The sequence below is a fragment of the Sus scrofa genome, chromosome 3, assembly GCF_054392235.1.
Source record: "Sus scrofa isolate SSC_HxYL_T2T_F1_AM1 chromosome 3, Sscrofa_HxYL_maternal_Yorkshire_Landrace_v2.0, whole genome shotgun sequence".
Lineage (NCBI taxonomy): Eukaryota > Metazoa > Chordata > Mammalia > Artiodactyla > Suidae > Sus > Sus scrofa.
In genome coordinates, this window is record NC_139385.1 from 37456140 (window position 1) to 37479403 (window position 23264).

Sequence of the window (23264 nt, forward strand, 5' to 3'; positions counted from 1 at the left end):
TATCCACAGACACAGCAACGCCAGATTCCTAACCCACTGAGCGAGGCCAGGGATGGAACCTGCAACCTCATGGTTCCTAGTTGGATGCGCTTCCACTGCGCCACAAGAGGAACTCCGTCAGCAGGTGTTCAATGCTTGCAGCCGAAAGCCTTCCTCAGGGTCTCACGCCCTCCACACCGCACCCCTACTGGGCTCACTTGAACTGGACAATGACACCAACCCTCTTTGCCTCTAAAGCCCTCGCCGGGACCAGCCCCACCACGAGCCCAGGTCCCACTCGGAGCAGAGCTACCCACCCCCGAGCCTCAATGTCCCCCTTCTGTTACGAGGGGATCACACTACCTACACCGCGGGTTGGCCTGGGAAGTGAAGGCAATCAGGTAGGTGACAGAGTGACCGTCCACCCCACAGAGCAGGCCCTCAATATTCACACTTCCCTGGAGGCAGCACGGCCAGAAACCACTCTGCTCGGTGAGCAGGTGGGCCTGGGTTCGAGGCACCTGGCCCCGTCAGGAACCAGCTGTTCTACCTCAGGCAGATGAGTTGGCCTCTCTGAACCCGCATCCTCACCTGTCAAACAAGGAGATCAAATCCACCTCCTTTACCGCAGTGGAGACTCCAGAACGAGGGAGAAGCCCCAGGAGGAGCGGGAAGGCGGGCCCCTCCCTCCCTCCTGCCCCCACCCCCAGGCAGAATCACCCACCCCCACAGTATAACTGAGCAGGACCTGGGGGTCTTCCCCGACAGACTCCCCCCCACCATGTCCCCTGCCCACAGAGAAACTTGAGGCTCCTAGGCCTTCCCTCAGTTCCACAGAGCAAACGACATCAGAGAACAGAGAAAATTAAAGGAAAACAGTCAAGCAAGACAAGATAATCACAGTTCAGCCATTCAGCAAAGTCAAGGCCCTTTCGTTGCTCCTCAGGGGCGATCACCTTCTGAGCCACGTCCTTTGAGCCGTTCTGCAGCCCCGAGACTCCCGCCAGGCGGAGGAAGTTAACCTGCACGCTGCCCACACGCTCCCAGAGCCCAGGCCAGCTGGAAGCAGCACTGGCGCAACCACCGCCCCCCCCTCCCGTTACTCCACCACCGAACAAGCAGAAGATCGTCCAGGAGCCCATCACACCCCCACAGCCCCTCCCTCGCCTGTCCTTAAAGCCTTTCCCGGAGAGCCGTTGGGGGGCTGGGGCTTTCTGAGTACAGGCTGCCTGCAGTAAATGCTGCTCTTCCCTGCACCTCGACCCGGGGCAGCAGGTTGGCTTTACTGCGCCGGGTCGAGCAGACCCAAGTTCGGTTCGGTAACAACAGTAAACCTCCCAAAGGAAGCGGAGGAGACACCAGCTCACCTTAGTGCGGCCACGTGTGTGCAGCGCCCTTTGCCCAACACGGGCAAGGTCGGGGAGGAAAAGCACTGCCCCAAAGAAACAGACTGGAAGCCTCCTCCTGGCAGAAATGGGCACCCTGGATGCGGCTGGGTGCGAGCCGCGGAGAGGACGTGCTCCTTCTCCAGGCCGAGCCCCCATCTCCAGCGCTTAAAAGGCCGCAAGGGACGGCCATCCTGCCTGGGGCCTGGGGCCTTGGAGCACGAGGAAGGCGGCCTCCATCGCCTGGTTCCTCAGCGCCAGAAACGGAACCACCCCCACCCCAGGCAGCAGACCTCCCTCTCCCTGCACACCTGCGGTCTGGGTGCCCTCGGGGTGGAGAGTTAGGGCTCCTGGGCCCCATGGACTCCTCACATGAGACTCCGAACCCCCAGGGAAACCCGAGGGAGGGAGGAGGGGGCCAGGTGAGGCCGCGGGCTGATGGCCGGGGGTGGGGGGGCCTCCAGCTGGGAACACGCGAGGGCGGGACAGCCGGCACGAGGCGGGCACCCCGGACCCCGCCTGGACGGCACCTGGACCCCCGGGTCACACGGCGAGGCCACCCAGAGAACCCGGAGGGGCGGGGCGGGGAGAAGCCCCTGCTGCTGGGACTCAGGGTCCCTCTCAAAGCTTCCGACCAGCGAGGGAGGCAGACCTTAGACACACGGAGGAAAACGCTACCACAGCCCGAGGCAGAAATGGCCAGACCCTGAAGAGACAAGCCCGCCAGGGGGCGTGGCCGATGCAGGTGCGGATGCTAAGTGGTGGGAAGTCCTTCAGGTGGGGGTGGGGGGGGAACGTTCCAGGAGGAAGGAAGGGCCTAATTCAAGTCCCGGAGGCCAGTGTGGCTGGACTGAGGGACAAGCGCGCGGACGGGCAAGAAAGAGGGCAGACAGGTCTCAAAAGCCGCAACAGAAATGTGGATTTTGCCCCAAGTGCAGAAAAAGGCCCTGCGGGGATCCGAGAGGGGAGGTGGGGAGGCGAGACGGAGTGGCTGACAGGCCCGCGTCCCATCTGCCCGGGGAAAGCGCCGACCCGCTGCCGGCGCGTGTCCTCCGCTCCTTTCTAGGCGTCCCTGTGCACATGCTGTTTATCTAAACCCCGGGCCCTGGAGAAGTACCGTTTCTGTCAATCAGCAGGCTTGCTCTCCCAGGAGCCAGCCTGCCTTCCAGGGCCCGGGGCCTGCAGACCCCAGGGTGGGCAAGTGGCTGGATACAGAGGCCACTGGAGACCCAGCGCCTGGTGGGAAGGGACGGTGATGGACGGGGTGGCGTGTTTTCCAAAGCCTAGACCTTAGTCCTGCCAGAAGCCCAGCACCTAAGGCTTCTGCAAAGCAGGGGGTTAAGCAGCCACGGCCTCACAGCGGCTCCTCGCAGCGAGGCGCCTCTGGTCCTTTGTCCTCGCACTGGGCTCAGCGGGAGGGAGGCCGCCCTGGAGGCTGGCATCTGGGATCCTCGCAGTCTACCGGCTGAGGCATCTGTGGAAAACCCACTCCTCGGGACAGAAGAAGAAAATCGGTGCCAAGCTCCGCCTTGAGAGCTAGAAAAGTAGTCTTTAAGCAGACGAATGCACAGGCACCGTGGGGAGCAGCAAGAGATATTAAACTGGGGAGGGAGGGCTGCCGAACCCCATGAGGGCCGGGACTGGCTGAGCAGCAGTAAACAGATAATATTTCCACTTCTTTCCTGCCTTGAGAAACGGGGGGTGGGGGGATGCGCCCGAGCAGGGACAGGGCAAGAGAGTCACCTGAGACCTTCTGCAGCTGAGAAGCTCCCCCCGCACCTCGGAGCCGGAGGCTAACTCCAGCCACCACGCACAGCCCCATCCACTTTTTTAATGATTTTTTCTTCCACCCCTCCTCACTTTAAAGCACCTGCAAATTCCGCACTCACTCTGCCCTGTGAGGAAAGCAGGCAGGTGAGCTCACTCCATCTGAAAGATGAGAAAACTGGAAGCTAAAGTGGTTAACCCTGGGGCCTGAAGGATGTTCATGTCTTCCTCATGAGAACTTTCTAGAGTCTGGCACTGGGCTTCTCAGCTGGATAGCTTCCCACTCCCCGTGTCCTCGTGAGGCTGCCACTTGGCTTGGTGAACAGAGCGGAGGCTTCAGGGCTGAGTCGGGCTTAAGTCCCTGTTCCAGCAATCAGCAGCTGTGTAACTGAGGAGCGAATGGACCTCCCCGGTCCCCAGCTGTGGCATCTGGGCAGAGGGATACAAGTACCAACTCACAGCGTTGCTGGGGGAATTCAGTGAGTTACAGGCTATAAACACGCCTGCCGGCATGATGCCCAGTAGGTGCCCTACAAGCCTGGATGCCTCCAACCCTCCCCTATGAGAAGAGACGACACGTCTCCAAGACCCAAAGGGTTAAGGGGTGGAGCCAGAACCAGCATCCAGGTGCTCCCAGCCCACCTGCTGCCCTGGTCTCCATGGCCAATGGTCCTGCCTGATGGAGGTCCCCAACCACGTATCCCCAGGCCTGGCAGAGCACTTCCCTTCAAAAGGCACCAGGACTGGCATCCCAGCCCCAACAGCCTGAGGAAGGCGGCACCTCCCTCAGCCTCAGCCCAACCCCTTCCTCATTTCCACCAGGGTTTCCCAGAGTGTCACGGGAGGTTAGGAAAGTCAGCTTCCTCTGCCACCAGGAGGGCTACTCATGCCCTGAGGACTGTTCAGGAAGGGCCTACCCTCCAAAGCCAAGCCCGTCTGCCCTCTCAGCTGCAGCGGCATAATTATCCTCCTTGGGGCGGCAAAGGGCAACTGATGCATCCACGGGAAATCTCTGTGGCTCAACACTGACCCTTCCCTTTGTCCCGTGCTTTTCCAGCAATTCCTGATACAATTCTACGTCTCATTCTGGGGCTGTCAATCAATCCTTGGCCTTAAAAAAGATGCCCAAGTCATTTCAGAGCTTCCCCAGGCCCTCTTCCTATCACTGAAAACAAGCTCTGTCATCTCTCCAGGCTCTAGTTTTTCATACATGAGACGAACAAAAGAACGCCTTCCTGCAGGATGCGGGGAGTGGTGATGGCTGAGGACAGGGCTCGAGGCAGAGTCCTGCCATACACGGACACCTAGGAATCGCCTGTCAATCGCCTTGATGAACCACTCACAGGGGGCCAGGCACCAGGCATGACGGTGCCAACACACAGTGGATGCGGAAGGGGAGACAAGAGGTGACCCCTGAGCCAGCCTCCTGCCCTCAAAAACCTGCTCAGAATGGGCTGATGGGTGATGCAGACCAAAAACAGGAGGCGTCACCAAAGCTTGTGGGAGGGAAGGCTCAAGAAACACTTCCTCAGAGGAAAAGTGCTTGTGCAGAGGCTTGGAGGATGAGCAGTGGTTACCCCCAAACTGGGAAGGCCCGCGTAACAGAGACAACCACTTATGTCAACTGCGGGGTGGAGGGAGCCCAGTGAGGTGGGGAGGAGCTGGTACCCACCTTCCACAGTAGGAAGAAGGACCTGCTGTGGGCACCACTGCAGGGGGTGCCACTGTGCACATATGCCCAGGGGCTGCAGAGGTTCTGATGTGTCCACTGAGGTCAACTGTATTTTCAATGCTGTTTTTAACATGAAAATCTTCCAAGGATGAAATAGATGAGGCAGGGGCCGCTCGCGGAAGGTCTTGGACTTGCTTCTGGAGGAGGCGCGACCTCTGAAAGGATGTGTCCAGGGCCGGCCACGTGAATCGACATGAGCGCTAACGTTTCTCACTCCCACACACACGCACAACAGCTCACGAGCGAGGGCTGGGATCCCGAGACGTCTGGAGCGGCGTCAGCTTCCGGGTCTTAACCACACGCTGTGGTTCCGCAAGATGCTCTCTACAGGGGGAGCTTGGAAAGCGCATGAGAAATTCTCTACAGTGTCTTACAACTTCTTGTGAGGCTTCAAGTCTTGCACAGAAAGAGGTTTTAATGTGTGTAGTATATATTACACAGAGAACAGGTACACATACACATTTTATATGTGTGTATATGTATGTGCGTGTGTATGTGTGTACATACACACGCACATACACACGCACATCCAGAAACCGTGCCAGTCAGACTGACAGTGCTGACCTCATCTGGACCCCGTGCCATCCTCCCCCTCCCCCATAACCGGCCACTCGGACCTTCTCTTGCAGCTGCTAGTGACCCTCTACCTTCTTGCAGGCGAAGCGAGGTGAGTGGAAGCAAGGCTGGAAGCCTGGGGTTGGTGCCCTTAAGAGAAGGGGCCCCGCCTCCTCCCTGGTAGGAACGTGGACAAGGGCAACGTCGGAGAAGCGACAGGGCAGCGGTGAAAAGGGCACCAGGTCCCAAGCTGCTCTGTGGGAAGAGAGAAAATCCTATCTCGTTTACTCCTGTGTTACTCCGGATCTTTGTTACAGAGCAGCTTCCTGCCAGACAGGCCCCTAGATGCATTTCCTGACAAAGCCACCAAGGCGTTAGCGAGGTGACTTTCCAGTCCCATCCCGGGGCCCACGCGAGCCAGGATGAGCGGAGGACATTTACGGAAGCCGAGCTTCCTGGGTCCTTGGTGGGAGCCTCCGGGATGAAGCCGTGATGACCTTGCCCATGTGATTTAGATGGAGGTGTCGCTCTGTCCCGTGGAGGGGCCGCCCCAGTGCAGACGGGTGATGGACGGTCCCCTCTGTAAAGCAGCCACTCTGCCTCCTCCCAGGCAGACCAAACGGCATTAAATGTGGTCCCTCGTTCCCAACTTGTCAGCTCAATTGCCTGAACTTAACACGAAGAGAACTCAGCTCAACTCCCTCGCTAGAGTGATCTCCACTTCGGGGAACGTGACAGGACCCAGGGATGAATCCAGGAGGGGAGGGAAGAGGAGGGTGGAGGGGTCAGAACGGGAATCCCCAGAAACACAGACAGCACTTGGTACTATTTTGTGAGTTTTCTACTGCTAACTTACTACCTAAAAAAAGATCTGCTTTAAGTCATCAGTGCTACTCAGAAGAGGGGGGAAAAATCTAATTTAGATGAAAGGGTCAAACCGCATTCAATATTCATCGGATTTTTTTTCAAAAAAAAAATTTTTTTTTTTTTTTGGTCTATTCTAGGGTTGCTCCTGTGGCATAGAGAGGTTCCCAGACTAGGGGTCTAATCGGAGCTGTGGCCGCAGGCCTATACCACAGCCATGGCAACATCAGATCTGAGCCACATCTGCAACCTACACCACAGCTCACAGCAACGCCGGATCCTTAACCCACTGAGCAAGGCCAGGGATTGAACCCACAACCTCATGGTTCCTAGTCAGATTCGTTAACCACTGAGCCATGACGGGAACTCCTCTTTTTTATTTTATTATTTTTTATGGCTGCACCCGTGGCACAGGGGAGTTCTCAAGCCAGGGACTGAATCAGAGCCACAGCTCTGATCTCTGCCACAATTGTGGGAATGCCAGATCTTTTAATCCACTGTACCAGGCCAGGAATCAAACCCACACCTCTGCAAAGACCTGAGCCACTGCAATCAAACTCTTAACCCACTGTGCCACAACAGGAACTCCAAAAATACTCTTTGAAAATTGTATTCTTGGAGTTCCCGTCGTGGCGCAGTGGTTAACAAATCCAACTAGGAAACATGAGGGTTTGGATTCAATCCCTGGCCTTGCTCAGTGGGTTAAGGATCCGGCGTTGCCATGAGCTGTGGTGTAGGTTGTAGACTCGGCTGTGGCTCTGGCGTAGACTGGTGGCTACGGCTCCGATTGGACCCCTAGCCTGGGAATCTCCATATGCCACAGGAGTGGCCCCAGAAAAGGCAAAAAGACAAAAAAATAAAATAAAGTTGTATTCTTTGTGCATTCTGGTTTCATATTTGGGTTAACTGTAGTTCTGTGAAGAAAACATTCTATTTCTCATACTCTGAGGATGGAGGCTGACATCCCAGAAACTCAGTGTAAGCCTCCATCTCTTCCCTGGAATAACTGGCCAGGGAAGAGGAAAAAGCAGTGCCAACAAAATGCAAGCAGGTCTGAGATTGGAGCCAACCGGACACGCCGTTGGGAGTGAGACCACGCCCACAGGCCCGGCAGGCAGACGCAGCAGCACTGGGCAAACCTTGGGCATCGTTTCCTGGGGTCCTTTTCCTGGGCAGAATCTGTCTTTGGGCCCTATCTCTGGAAGGCAAAGAAGGCCCTGACTATGATATACGACAAAAAAGCCAAGGGTCACCAGCTGGTTTTAACAAAGATTTGCACAGGAAAAGGAACAGATTTCCACAGCGTTCAGAGCATCACCGATTCCATAGGCGACAGGGAACACTCCCGAATACAGCGTGTGATAAATAACGCCTGAGCCCACAGCGAATCCGGAGCCAACCTGGGTGAAGCCACGCGGCCAGGCACCTTGAGGACAGGACCTGCCCCCAAAAGGCTGGCCTCACAGACCTGTGGGTGTTTGTGTCTGCTGTCCCTTGAGAAGACTCTCCTGGCGTCTAAGTACCAAACAACACCGAGACTTTCAACCAAGGCACGTGATTGTCAGAGAGTCTGAGGCCAAGGAGTGGCCACTGATGTCAGGGAAGTAAATCCTGGTTTGGATCTGCCTGCTCTGGAGCGAGGGCCTCAGTCAGGGCCAATTCCAGGAAACTGCAGTCAGCAGAGGTCATTTTTTCAAGTCTATTTTGTCTCCTTTTTACCAGTAAATGTTAGAAGGGCCCTGATCACACAGTGAGGCCTCTAGGAATGAATGAATAAATTAATGATTACAAGAACACCGTGGAGAGATGATAAATGGAAACAAGAATGCATTAAAAAGACATCAAAGGACAGCTGTGATGAACCGAAGTTGCCGATATAAAAACGATTAAAATTAATTAGGGGTCAACTGTTCGTTAGAGGAAGAACACAATGACGGAGGAACTAAAGGTTCTGAAAGGCAAAATCAGGCAAAAAGCGACCCTAGGACATCTCAATTGAGATGAGAAAAAAATAGGAGTTCCCATCGTGGCTCAGTGGTTAACGAACGTGACTAGTATCCATAAGGACACAGGTTGAATCCCCGGCCTCGCTCAGTGGGTTAAGGATCTGGCGTGGCTGTGAGCTGTGGAGTCGGCCAGCAGCTATAGCTCCGATTCGACCCAAAAAAGAGAGAGAAAAAAAACAACAGAGCCTTGAGCAAGGAGAACAAAACAGGCTCCCTCCTTCAGCCCAGAAAGGGCTCGAATCAGGAGGCATCCCTCTGCCTTCTAGCAAGAAGCTAATTGATCATTTCTAAAAAGCACTCATCCAACAAATGATGGTTCAAGAAGAGTGTTGAGGAGTTCCCACTGTGGCTCAGTGGGTTCAGAACCTGACTAGTATCCATGAGGACGCAGGTTTGATTCCTGGCCTCACTCAGTTGGTCCCGGATCCGGTGTTGCTGCGGCTGTTGGTGTAGGTCATGGATGCTACACGGATCTGGCGTTGCTGTGGCTGTGGTGCAGGCCAGCAGCTGAAGCTTCGATTTGACCCCTAGCCCAGAGTGTCCATATGCCCCGGCGGTAGCCCTAAGAAGACCGAGGGGCAGGGGCGGAAAGAAGAGTGTTGAGCTGAAGTATCAGCTAAAAGATTAAGAGACGCAATTTCAGTCCTGGAAGGAACAGGGCTGGGGTTGAGAGGAGACCAGGGCCAGGTCTCTTAACCATGGGCATGTATCACAGCCATCATCTCATTTGGAAAAAGCCCCTCAGGCCGTCCTCCTATACAGGGAGTCCCAGACCCTCCTCCATGAGGCCAGCCCTGCTGCCCCACCCCAGAATCAACTCTCCACCCAGTGGACACGGTTCAGGCTGAGACCTTCCTGGGCTATAGAGTCCCTGATGCTTTCCTGTCTCATTCAGAGTGAAAGCTAAAGCCACCCCACTGCCCTCCCCCACCATCCAAGGCTCACCGTGCTTAAGCCACACCAGTGCCCTCCTACCCCAGGGCCTTTGCACTGGCTGTTCCCTCTCCTGGGAGCACCCTTCCTCACTCCATCCAGGCCTCTACTCAAAAGCTGCCTGACCAAATGGGCCATCAGACAGCAGGACGCTCTGGCAGCTCTCTGTCTACGCTCTTGCTCTGCTTCATTCCGCCTCAGACAGACCCGCGCTTGGTATACGCCTTGATGCTGTGCTCTCCATGCTCCCTCCCGGAATGTAAGTGAGCACCATGCTTCCTGCTGGAACAGGTTTTCACCTGAGTGGGGTCTGACCCCAGGGGAACAGGTGGCAATGTCGCAAACATTTCCGGTGGGAATTGCCCAGGGATGCTGGGAAACATCCTGCAAGGCACAGGATGGCCCCCAGCAGAGAATAACCCAACACAAGGGCAACGGTGCTGAAGCCAAGACTCCTGTTCTAGGGCCCACGTGGTGCCGGGCACACAGTAGGTCCTAAGTACCTGCTGGCCAGATGCCTGCGTGAACACTGACGAGCAGAGGCGGCAGGTGCCAGGCTTGGGGGGCGAGGCAGTGAGGACACATGTGCCCCTGTCAAGGACTCCCTGTGACGTCCAGCAAGGCCCTTCATCGCCAGACTGTAGCTTCTCCTCATCAGAAAGTCAGGGATAAAACAGACCCGCCTCGTGGAGCTGTTGTGAAGACCAGATGGGGGAAGAGAACGGGCCTAGGAGGGCGCCCGACCCACAGCACACAGTAGGTACCTACTCGCCATGCACGCCTGGCGCTCACTTCACAGGGCCGCCCGGAGGCACCGGTGTGTGTCCAGGGGCCTCTGGTCAAAGCCTGCATCTGAACCGGCCAGGGGCCAGGATGTCAAGTCATGGAGTGGGGGCGGCTTCCTGGGGGACTGGGCACAACTGGGCACTCTGCTTTCTCCCCCAGGAACGCCCAAGTGAGGAGCATCCCCTCAACCAAAAGGGCCTAGAAAGCTGCTGCAGCTTTTCCCAAAGCGGTGACGCAGCCTGGACAAGAGGACCATGGCCTACGGAGAAAAGACGGCCTGTTCACTAAGTGGTGCTGGGAACACTGGACAGCCGCGTGCGAAAGAATGAAATTCCAACACTCCCTAACACCATACACAAAAATAAACCCAAAATGGATTAAAGACCTAGATACAAGACCAGAGACTAACACTCGTAGAGGAAAACATAGGCCAAACACTCTCCGACATAAACGAAAGCAACGTCTTCTCAGATCCACCTCTTCAAGTAATGACAGTAAAAACAAAAATAAGCAAATGGGACTTAATGAAATTTAAAAGTTTCTGCACAGCAAAGGAAACCCTAAACAAAACCAAAAGACAACCCACAGAATGGGAGAAAACCTTTGCTAATGAATCGACTGACAAGGGATTCATCTCCAACATTTATATACACCTCCTACAGCTCCATACCAACAACCCCATCCAAAAAATGGGCAGAAGATCTAAACAGACAGTTCTCCAAAGAAGACATACAGATGGCCGAGAAACACATGAAAAGATGTTCAGCATCACTCATGGTTAGAGAGATGCAAATCAAAACCACGATGAGGTACCACCTTACACCAGCCAGAGTGGCCAGCATCAAAAAGTCTACAAACGATAAAGTGCTGGAGAGGGTGTGGAGAAAAAGGAACCCTATGACACTGTTGGTGGGATTGTAAATTGGTGCAACCACTTCAGAAAACTGTATGGCGATTCCTCAGAAAACTAAAAACAGAACTACCATTTGATGCAGCAATCCGACTCCTGGGCATCCATCCAGAGAAAACCATGTCTCAAAAAGACACATGTACTCCGATGTTCATTGCAGCACTCTTTGCAATAGCCAAGACATGGAAACAACCTAAATGCCCATCGACAGAGGAGTGGATCAAGAAGATGCGGTACATACACACAATGGAATATTACTCAGCCATTTAAAGGAAAGAAATAACGGCATTTGCAGCAACATGGATGGACCTAGAAATTATCATGCTAAGTGAAGTCAGTCAGACAGTGAGACACCAACATCACACGCTATCACTGACATGTGGAATCTAAAAAAGGACAGAATGAACTTCTTTGCAGAACAGATACTGACTCACAGACTTGGAAAAACTTACGGTTTCCAAATGAGACAGGTTGGGGGATGGGGGGATGCACTGAGGGTTTGGGATGGACATGCTATAAAATTTGGTTGTGATGATTGTTGTACACCTATAAATGTAATAAAATTCATTAAGTAATAAAAAAAGAAAAAAGAAAAAAACAGCTCCATTGCTCTGGGGGAGGCCTGATTTAGTGCCCAGTCCGTGGTAACAGAAACTTCAGATAGGTGGGGAAAAGAAAAACAAAGACTCCACACTTGAATTCAGATTTAAATGTGACCCAAAGCCCAACCTTGAATGGCTTAAGGAATAAATATCTGGAAAAAAAAGAAAAAAAAAAAAAAAAAAAGAGGGCCATGGCCTTAGGCAGAGCTGCTGCTTCTAGGCTAGCAGGACGCCCCCCCCAAACCCAGCCCTGCCCCCACACTGAGAGCCAGGGCCAGAGGAAACCCAGAGGCTGGGGAAAGCCACACAGACACAGGCGCACCTGCCCTGTCCCCTGCTTCCCACCCCCTGATGAGTGACCTCAGGGGTGGCATTGGTGCATGCCTGCCTGCCCACAGGCTCTGCTTTGCAGGCAGCCTAAGTGATAACAAATCTACCACTGTGACCTGCATCCTTCTGTCTGTCGAGAAGAGGTGCCATCTAAGCTGAGTCTTAAAGGATAAAGAAGCGTTACCCAGGCCAGAAAGGGGGTGGGGAAGGGGGCCCCAGGCAGACAGACCTGCACAGACGGTGTCAGGGGCACAGGACCCCAACGGTGTGTGCAGACCCCTGGAGCAGCCTGGAGCTGCTGAGACTGTGGCACCTTGGCAACAGGCGTGGGGACGGTTGAAGGCAAGGGCCAGGCCTGTCCCTCTGACCCCCTATCCAATCCGCCAGCTATGCTCTCCCAGCTGCTGATCTGCAAAGGCCAAGGCCCCGCAGAGGGGCTGGGGCTGAGACGCAGAGAGGAAGGGAAGCTCCCCACCAAGTCCGGCCATGTCTGGTGAGGGCTTTTCCCCAATGAGATGTATTAGTATATAAAACAACAACAAAAAATTTTTTTCTGTCTTTCTAGGGCTGCACCCACAGCAGCTAGGGGTCAAATCAGAGCTGTAGCCACCGGCCTACACCAAAGCCACAGCAACGCTGGATCTGAGCTGCACCTGCGAGCTTTACCACAGCTCACGGCAACACTGGGTCACTAATCCACTGAGTGAAGCCAGGGATCAAACCCAAGTCCTCACAGACACTACTGCCAGGTTCTTAACCTGCCGAGCCCCAAGGGGAACTCCAAAACAAAAATGTTAATAGTAACTTTGAGAGCTACTATTTAAAAGGTGGGGGAGGAGGAGGAGTTGAAGGGCGGGGGAGGAGGGGGGAAGAACTGGGCCACGAGCGGCACACAAGCGCCCCCTCGGTGCCTGGGGGTACAGCACTTCACAGGTGCCTGTCATTACCACCTTCTAGAAATAAGGAGAAAGGGGGTCCAGGGAGGGGAACACAGGAGCAGAGCAGATAGCAAGGCTCCTCCCCTTTCTGGACCCAACACAGGGTGACCCACCCAGTTCCACTGACGCCCAGCCAGGGCTCCCCCAACACCCGACTCAAGCCCCGTGACTGCCCCCCTCTTGCAACTCTATAAAGCCAGCTGCCCGGCTCTTCTGGTGGCACATTTCAAAGAGAGCTGATACTTCAAACAAGTGCTTCAGGTGCCTCATTCCCCTGAGCAAGAAGCCAGTTCTGGATCGTCTCTGCACTGCATCCAGCTTACATAAGCAGCTTCCAGGCCCAGCTGAGAGACAGAACTGGAACCTCAAGTCCAAAGTCAACCTAGCTCCAGAGTCATGAGCACCCCCGCTCCAATGTGTGTCAACAAATCGGGAGTCTGAGGGGTCAGCAGGAAGGCAAAAGACCTCACCTGGAAGAATGAAATTCAAAGGGAAAAAATTAAAAATCTCGTTTGGCTCAAAAAAGAACCCAGAGCACGGACACGAGGCTGAGACCCGGGGAGCTCGCGGCCGCCCTGCCCAACTACAGTCGGGGGAGAGCTTTGTGATGGCAGTGACAGTGACACCCCCGGAGCCGGCAGTCGCCCTGCACGAGTGGCTGGTGGAAATGCCCCGGGGAGCAGGCTGGGCAGGGGCTTCGGGCAAGGCTGCACAGCCTTCCTGGACCAGCCCGCCCCTCTTGGCAACGTGGGGACCAGCACCCCTCACGGGATTGCTGTGGAGGGCGAGTGGCCCCCAGGGACCAGGCAGCAGCTCCCCATCGCTTCTTGATGGCAGGAAAGCCCCTCCAGACAGCCTGGGGGTCCTGCAATTACTCTTTCACGGGCCCTTGCACAAGGTGGTCCCTTCCCGTGTAGTACCCCCAGCCCCCTTGGTGAGGCTCCCTTAACTCCGGCACCCTCTCCTCCTCGAGCCTCAGCCTTGCTACCCTCCCCTCCTGACTCTCACTGGTTTCCCCTCCCAGCTCGGGGGTGGGGGGCCAAGAAACTATCAGCCCCAGAAGTGGGTCTGAGACCCCTGCAGTTCCGGCTAAGGTGCTGAACCTGCACTACTAATGTGAAACTTGGATTAGGATTTCCCGCTTTAGGGGAAACACACTGGGCGGTGGGCGGGGGGTAGTGTCACCGTGGAGGCCACTCAGTGCCCGTGACAAAGAATCCATCACTTCCGAGGGACTCAACTGCCTTCCTTTTCCCCCACCCGACGGCTCCTCGTTGCTGCACCTTTAGCACCCCTGCCCTCTCCCCCAGGCTCTAAAGCCCCTGTGGGCAGAGTCTGCGCACTAAGAGCTCACATCTACCAGGCACTGGGCGAACTGGCCGAAGCCCTTGATCTGTATTAGCGCCTCCAGTCCCCACAACAAGCTGCTTCTCTATAACCGGCATCTGTTTGTTTTGTTTTAGCTTTTGTTTTTTGGCAACGCCCTCGGCATGCAAAAGTTCTGAGGCCAGGGATCTAACCGGAGTTTCCAGCAATGAAGCCAGATCCTTAACCCACTGCACCACCAGGAGACTCCATAACTGGCATCTGAATGATGCTGAAACTCAGGCACAGAGCCTCTTGGTGGCAGGGCTGGCTCCCGGCACCCAGAACAGTGCCTGGGATGTGAGAGGTGCTCTGTAAATGTTTGTGGACTGAATAACAGTTCAATAAAGAATCAGGACATGTCTAAATTCCATCTGGAATATTCTAATTACCAAGTCTGTCACTGAAGGTCTAGTAGATAAAATTCAGTGGGAAGTTTCCTCTTGTAAGAAACTTGCTCAGCCTGAGGCTTTGTGTTGGCTGCATCCACCCGACCCACTCCTGTGGTTCAGGCTCAGAGGGCTTGGAGCACAAGCAATGTGATGGCTGCTACCCCAGCAGCTCCTGCTAAAATTGCGTCGGCAAACCCTCGGCCTTGCCATCCGCCCGAATCGGCACCACACACTCTTCCAGCTGCCCAGTGTTTGCCACTGCGTTGCCAGGCGACAAGCCCGACCTCCTCGCTCATACTGAGAAGCCCTTCCAACAATAGCTGGGAGGGAAAAGGACCGGCTCAACAAGGCCTATTGACAACCAAGGATGTTTTTCTTGACCTCTCTGCCCCGGCTCAAGATCAAAAGCAGGGACGAATCAAGAGGATACAATCAGGTTGATCATCTGGGCTTAACGCTCTCCACCACGACCCACCGCTGCCACCGCACAGTGATTAAGATCCAAAGAGCCCTGGATAATCAGTTATACCTCACAAAAAGCAATGACAAAGGAGGACTGTTTTCTGATAGGCTGGATATTCCATTTCAAAGCAAGACCAGACACCTAAACCTCCCCTTCAGAAAGTCACTGAAGGCAGTCAACACGGCCACAGTGTTGCTAATGGCGTATAGGATGCTCTGTGCATGTGCGATGCTTTTAACTAGACAAGACCATCACTCCCACCACCCCCTCACCCCTAAAATAGGGCACCAGCGCTGGACATCAAAAATTGAGCCAGCAGCAAACCCCCAACTGCAGAAGGAGAGCAGGGAAGAGGGAGGCAGAGAAATGGCCAGAGCGCCCCCTGGTGGCTCTGGTGCTGCTCTTCCTGCAGCAGAAAGGCTGAAGCCACTTTCTTGCAACTTCCAGCTCCCAAATAATCATATATTCAAAGAAATTAACTCGAGAGTAGAAACTCATTTTCTAAAGAGAAAGTAAAAGAATGCAAGCTGACATGAATACCAATAAATATCAACTGAAATAACTTTCGGTAAGTTCCAGGAAAACAGCACCAATGAGTCGAGCATGCGGGGCGTGACTGTCTGCAGCTCGGAGGCTGGGATCACTTACCCTGGTACCTTCAATAGGTGTTTGTCCTTATGCACCCTACAGCCCCCCAAATCACCTTCAGCACAGGCATGATGGAACTAAACGGCTCCCAGATGCACACGGAAGAACAAACACTTTCTCGGATCTGTCATTTCGTTCAGGTTTGTTTTTTATCCTAAGTTTCATTCCCTGAACCATGCAGAAGGCAGGTAGTTTTCAAAAAAGATGTCTGAAATAAAATATGGGGGGGTGGGGGGAAGAAGTTCTCTGGTGGCCTAGTGGTTAAGGATTCGGCATTGTCACTGCTGTGGCTCAGGTTCGATCCCCGGCCCGGGAACTTCCATATGCCGCAGGCATGGCCAAAAATAAATAAATAAAATTAAATTCCAAAAAAATATGGTTCCTGGAAAATAGCCCCGCTGTCTCCTCCTCCTGTCCAGGGTTTCTAGTCCCGGGCACTGAGGTCCGGGGCTGGATCATCCTCACCAGGGGGCCCGTCCCGGGCTCTGGAGGGTGTCTGGCAGCATCACTGGGGTCACCCACTAGAAATAAGGAGAAAGGGGGTCCAGGGAGGGGAACACAGGAGCAGAGCAGATAGCAAGGCTCCTCCCCTTTCTGGACCCAACACAGGGTGACCCACCCAGTTCCACTGACGCCCAGCCAGGGCCCCCCCAACACTCGACTCAAGCCCCGTGACTGCCCTCCTCTTGCAACTCTATAAAGCCAGCTGCCAGCAGGGATGCCCCTTCCCAGCTGCGACAACCAAAAACATCCCCGGAGGAGGCGGGATCAAGATGGCGGAGGAGTAAGATGCGGGGCTCACCTTCTCCCACAAACACATCGAAAACGTCCCCAGGCCTTGCTAAGTGTCCCCTGGGTGCTGAGATGGCCCCTGGCTGAGAACCACTGTCCCATCTGATCACATCTCCATTCTCGAGGCTGCCAGCCCCACAGAAAGAGTGAACAGACTCCTCTCTGATGCAGGGGGAAGACAGAGGGGGCCACGGGGGGAGGTTCCCGTTCCTCCGCGGGACGGATGATGTCGGGAAACGGGGACCTGGCTCTCTGTCCACCTGCAGGTCAACAGCGGGGCTCAGCGACCGTTTTCAGGACAACCCGCCCGCAACGCGCCCCCCCGAGGCTGTTCAAATAAAACAGCACCCGAGCACTGAATGTGCCGGGCACTCTGCCAACATTGCTTTTCCCATTTTTCTTAGCAGGGTGCAATTGACATCAACTGTCTTGAGGATTTTTCATGTATTAATTCATCTAATCCTCAGGGCCCTCCCTATCAGATGTGTACTACCAGCAGGCTCATTTCACACAGAGGAGAGCCCTGAGACATGGCAGGTTAAAGAACGGCCCTCTGCAGCCAGCCTAGGCGGAAGGACCGTCAGAGAGCAGAATGGCAGCACTGCGAATCACACCGCAATCACTAGGGTGTCAACAGACACTGGCTGCAATTATCACATACTCAGTACCTAAAGTGTTTCTTACTCTTTTCTAAGATCTGGAATCCTTTGATGGAGAGTGATGAAAGCAGGGGAACTTCTCCCGAGGAAAACCCACATATAAGCACAGATACACAATCATGATTTTGCACACAACTGCGAGAGGCTTCTGAGGTCACTGAAACTACCTATGGGCCCCAAAGAAGCAAGCAGACAACATCCCCGGCTCTATGCTAACATCCCACAGACTTCACAGGGATCCTGCAAGCAGGTAATACGACCTCCATTTCTTGGACTGGGAAACTGAGTTCAGAGAAGTTAAGGCATTTGCCCAACGTCACACAGCTCTTGAACAGCAGCACTGTGGCCTGCCTGACTCCAATGTTCCTTCCACCCCGGAAGCTGCCTTCACAGTTTAATTCATCCATGACTGCCCACACCAGGGCACTATGAAAAAACAAAGGAGGCAGAAAGCATAGGATTTACAGGTCTAATCTAGCAGCCCTGAGGAAGGCAACTTGGCAGTGACGGCATAAGGGCTTCTGGCCACTGGGAGTTAAAATCTGAAGGTGACATGCACCTTTCACAAAGAAGGCTGATTCTCCTTTGCACGTGCTGGAAGACAACATCTTTTCAAAGCCCCCCCCCACCCCAGGAGTCTGGGCACACACACCCACACCCGCCTGCCGCTTTCCAGCCCAACATGCTTCCGACCTCGACCAACACCTGGCCCAGCAGAGAAAAAGTCGTGGCCAAATGTCAGAGCCAGGATGCTCATGGATCCCAGCTCCCCCAGCCAAAGGTCATTCAAAGTCAACTCAACAGTCAACACTTTGGCCAAGGAGAGTCAGCAAGGGGAAAACGAAGGTGCCCGCGATGATATGAGGCCAGCTAACGAAGCCAGGCGTGACGCGAGAAACATCCAGACTTCGACAGCCCGGCTCTGCAGTGGCTGCATAAGAGGATGTGGGTTTCCTGACTCTTCTCCCAGGACAGATGGGTAGAAGCACAAGGCACTCTCGAGGGCAGCATCCCCACTTTACAGCTGGGGAAACTGAGGCCCAGAGAGCTCCAGGGACCCCGCCCACCATCAGGGGCGGAATCAGAAGCAAATGCTCCCGATTCCTAGGCTGCTGCTCCCTCTGCCCAGCTGCCGCCTCCCTGATGCAACGGGGAGAAAGGGGGAAATGCACGCACTCCTTCACTCCGCAGGCGGGGCAGCTCCCGCTCCCAGGTTTTTGGCGGGGATCAAGCTAGAGATGCAGCGGTGATGCAAAGACAGGCACCCGCCCTCAGGAAACTCACTTTCAATGCATTCCTACCGAAGCCTCTGTAAGTTTCTCATGGGTGTTAGAACTAGAATAAACGTTCATTCACTCCTTCAACTAATGTGTCTGGAGCTGCAAGTCCACGGGAGCCAGGATTTCAGGCACCAGGGACTGGTGGTGAGCAAGCAGGCAAGTGGCCTGACATCAAAGAGCTCACCTTCCAGGAGGAAACTGATATAAACAACACACCCAGGCCACGGCATCACAAAGTGGGTGATGAGACGAGGTAATGCAAGCAGGCTCCTTCGGGGGCAGGGAGTGCCAGGGAAGGAAAGCCTCTCAAACAGCGTTGTTTCAATAGACCTGAATGCATTCCAGAAGCAGCGGTTTCCAGAACAGCATGGGGAAGGACCTGAACTGGCCCCCCCACATCCTCGTGGCAGGACCTTCACCGCAGCCTCTCTCGGCCTCCGTTTCTCCAACGACAAAATGAGGCCAACACTCCCACTCCGCAGAGATGCTATGAAATTAAGTGATAAAGCCTGGTTCGCAGTAGGAAAAAAAATGAGAAGAGATCCGTATTATTAATCTTTTCCAGGCACTCCTTTTAAGAAGATCTGGAATTGTTCCAGAAGTAAGTACGAACTTACGGATGGGTCTGATACCTGAAGATGGGCAGAGGTTGTCTGGAAAGAACCCACCTGGGAACGTGAGACCAGGCTCTAGAATTCTAGGGGGTTTGGCTCTGACTAGGGCTTACAGCATGGACCCTTGGGGCTACTGAACGAGTTAGAAACTGATCCCCAAAGAAAATATCCAGAAATGATTTCAGGGAGTTCCCTGGTGGCTCAGTGGGTTAAGGATCCAGCCTTGTCACTGCTGAGGCTCAGATTTGATCCCTGGCCCCAGAACCTCCATGTGCCATGGGCATGGCCACAAAGAAAGAAAGAAATGACTTCAGGAAGAACCGACCTCCCTGGAGGCATCAGAGCCCAGCTGCCCACCACCTCCACCTCTGCCAGCCGGTTGCAAAGGCAGTAGTCAGGTGGCTGAAGCAGCATAACAAAGGCAGAGACCACCGCTCCCAACCCCATCTGCACCAGGAAGAAGAGAGACAGGGGGCCGGGGGCAGGGCTGGATTGGAAGGTGGGCAGAACACAGCCCTGGAAGCCTGGCTGCATGACCCTGAGCCCCGTCCCGGGCCTGTGCCTCGAGGAGCTCCCCCTCTGTACAATGGGCCTTGGCGCCTGCACCTCATGGGTAGGGGAGAAGCCAGGGATGACGTCAGGGAGGCAGCCCAGATAACACCCACTGCCTTACCATTTATTGAGCACTAATCACTATAATAATTATTACGGAACAAGAGCCCCCATGAAACAAGAGCCCATGAACCACGTCTGCCCGTGAGACCTTAGTAGTTGCTACCCTGCCTGTGATGACAGCCTGTTGGTCACACAGAGTAAAGCAGTCAGCCAAAAGCAGAGACACCAGCTGTCCCCAAAAGACTCTGGGTCCGAGTCAACCTGCATCGTGATGGCTCATGGGGCTTCGCTCTTGCCCACAGCCCCCATCCGCACCCTCCCGGCCCCCAGACTGGACGCACAGGACTATTTAATCCAAAACTTGATTGAAACATGGTTTCCACAAATTATGTTTAAAAAGATGCTAACTAACAGTTAGATGGAACTGCAAAATAAAACATGGAATTTTATTCATCATATAATTTGGTGTTTGGAATAAGCCAACTTAACCAGCAAATGATGACAAGGTGGAAAGCCATTCTGCACCAGTTCCAATATGGAAGGAGAAGGTCTGCTGGGTATTTTTGAAGACATTAGAGGAGTTCCCGTTGTGGCTCAGTGGGTTAAGAACCTGACTAGTATCTACAAGGATACAGGTTTGATCGCTGGCCTCGCTCAGTGGGTTAAGGATCCAGCATTGCTGTGAGCCATGGGTAAAGACTGGCAGCTGCAGCTCTGATTCAACCCTTAGCCTGGGAATTTCCATATGCTGCAGGTGCAGCCATAAAAAGAAAAAAAAAAATCATAAAGGCATTATGATTTCTCGTGTCTAATTTCATTTCAAAAACATATGCCTTTCTTTTGCCTCAATTCCTGTATATATAAACTCCTTTTCTATGTACTCATTAAAAAGAAGGTCATGTTTTGATCCCATAAAAGAGTAGCAAAGATTTTTGAGATAAAAGTGGAGAAAAGGAAAGGGAGTTAAAAGGATGTAAATAATACTCATCACTATTATTTCAAGCAGATGTGAAAACGATAACCTTCGGTGAAACCCCCTAAACCATCTACAATGAAGAAACGCCCCAAGAGTTGCAAAGGTCACGCGGCCTGAGGAGGGGAAGGTGGTGATGGAGAAGCGACAGGGCTAGTTCCTGGACCAGCCACTAGGTGGCATATTAACCTCCTAGGTTAACAGCTGGGTGGAGGGGAGTGGAAGGTGTGGGGGTGGGAAGAGGGAAGGAAGTGGGAATTGGGAGGGAGGCAGAGAGGCAGCACTTGATGAGAGGTCAGCAGCCCAGAGTCATGGCCCCAGCACACTCTGTGCCTCGGTCCATCAGGCCGCTGAAACCAAATACAGCAGACCAGGTGATCTATAAACCACAGGAATGAATTGTTCACAGTTCTGGAGGCCGAGATCAGGGAGCCAGAGATCAGACGAGGGCCCCCTGCCAGGCTGCAGACGTCTCACTGTGTCCTCACAAGGGGACAAGGAGACGAGTGTTCATCACATTCTTCCACGCAGACAAGGAATCAGGGCCCCGGGAAGTTTGTGAACTTGAACCCAGGCGACCTGGTTTCAGAGAGGGCTCCAGGTGGGCCACAGTTCCCACCCAGCTGGACCCCGCACGTCCCAAGTACGGGGCTGCAGGTGCACCTGCTGAGACAGTACAGACTGCAGAGGCAGGACCAGGGGTCTTCTGCTTTGCTCGTAACTGTCTTTACTACTCCCCCCAGTAGCTAATTTTTCACACTAGGCCTTGGGGTTTTCTTAAGTGCCAAAGGGCCAGTGGAAAGAGAGCCTAAGGTGGGACTGGTCACACATCTTCTCCTGGGCAGCACATAACGACAAGAATATACTCCCCAAAGTCCGGACAAAACCCCTCACCATTTCAGGGATGACCAAGTCGGGGAGGCTGCTTTCAATTACCCAGCCTCATGGGGCCACTCACGTCTTCCTCACCCTTGAATCAGAACACCAGCTGCCCCCCAAACTCCACTCGTCCTTCTTCAGCCATGAAAATCCTATTTTTTGGCAGGGGTTGGGGGGCGGGGCACACACTGTCTGCCTCCTTAGCAGCCAGGAGGGGCCCTGGGACTGATGTTGGCTGTAGGGACCAACCAAGGAAGGAAGCTGGGTGCACCTTCTAGGAAGAGGCCTTCCTGCCTGGGGGAGGGGCGGGGTTCAACTTATGTGTGAGACAGATCCATCCTACAGTCTGGTGAAGTCTACGGGGTTCTTCTCAGAAAAATGTTTTTGTTGGAGTTCCCGTCATGGCGCAGTGGTTAAGGACCCCGACTAGGAACCATGAGGTTGAGGGTTTGATCCCTGGCCTCGCTCAGTGGGTCAGGGATCCGGCGTTGCCATGAGCTGTGGTGTAGGTTGCAGACTTGGCTCGGATCCCGAGTTGCTGTGGCTGTGGCATAGGCTGGAGGCTACACCTCTGATTAGACCCATAGCCTGGGAACCTCCATATGCCGAGGGAGCGGCCCTAGAAAAGACCAAAAAAAAAAAAAAAAAGGTTTTTGTTTTCTTTTTTTTAAGCCACACCCACAGCATGAGGAAGTTCCCAGCCAGGGATGGAACCCACAACAGTGACCTACTTGAGCTACAGCAGTGACAATGCCAGATCCTTATCCACCAGGCCACAAGGGAACTCTGGGGGAAAAAAGTTTAAAATATATAAAATAAGGAGTTCCCTCTGTGGTGCAGTGAATTACAGATCCTGTGATGTCTCTGCAGTAGCTCAGGCTCAATCCTCAGCCCAGTACAATGGGTTAAGGTTCTGGCGTTGCCGCAGCTGTGTGGTCCATCACAGTTGTGGCTGGATTCAATCCCTGACCCAGGAACTTCGATACACTATGGATATGGCCAAAAAAAAAAAAATCTTTTAATAAAAAAATAAAATACATAAAATACCCAAATTCACAAAGGAAACTGACTATATCAAAACAGAATTATCAAAAAGTAAAAAAGAAAAGTAACAGAGCAGTATACAGGATTCTTTATTATCACATTAAAAAAATGACAGCATTTTCAAGCAGAAGTGATACCATGAGATTTTTTTCACATCACTGTTGTTACAGGTGCCTGTGACTTAGCAGTGACAAGTCACCCACTTTGCTAAGCCACTAAGGTTCTTATGGTTTGCTGCTACTTTCATAATTAAAGGAAATACACCCTAAGCGTCCATCAACAGATGAATGGATAAAGATGTAGTACATACATACAATGGAGTACTATTCAGTCATAAAAAAGAATGAAATTTTGCCACTTGAGGCAACACAGATGGACCTGGAGGGTATTACGCTTAGTGAAATCAGTCAGAACGAGAAAGACAAATACTGTATATTATCACTTACATGTGGATTCTTAGAAATAAAACAAACGAATATAACAAAACTGAAACAGATACAGAGAATGAACTAGTGGTTACCGGTGGGGAGAAGGAGCGGGGAGTGGTAAGACAGAGTGGGAGGTAAGAGGTGCAAACTTGTAGAAAATAAACCAACTACAAGGATGCATTGTGCAGCACGGAGAACAAAGCCAATATATTATAATAACTTTGTATAAAGTACAACTTTATACAAAGGTCCCCACCCAGGGGATATGGAGGTTCCCAGGCTAGGGGTCGCGTCGGAACTATAGCTGCTGGCCTACGCCACGGCC

General features: G+C 53.5%; 1 protein-coding gene across 3 annotated transcripts in view; it reads right to left on the reverse strand.

The window, feature by feature from the left end:
- Positions 1-23264, reverse strand: part of SNX29 (sorting nexin 29) — a 548246-nt gene that overhangs the window by 431051 nt on the left and 93931 nt on the right. The window lies entirely within an intron of this gene.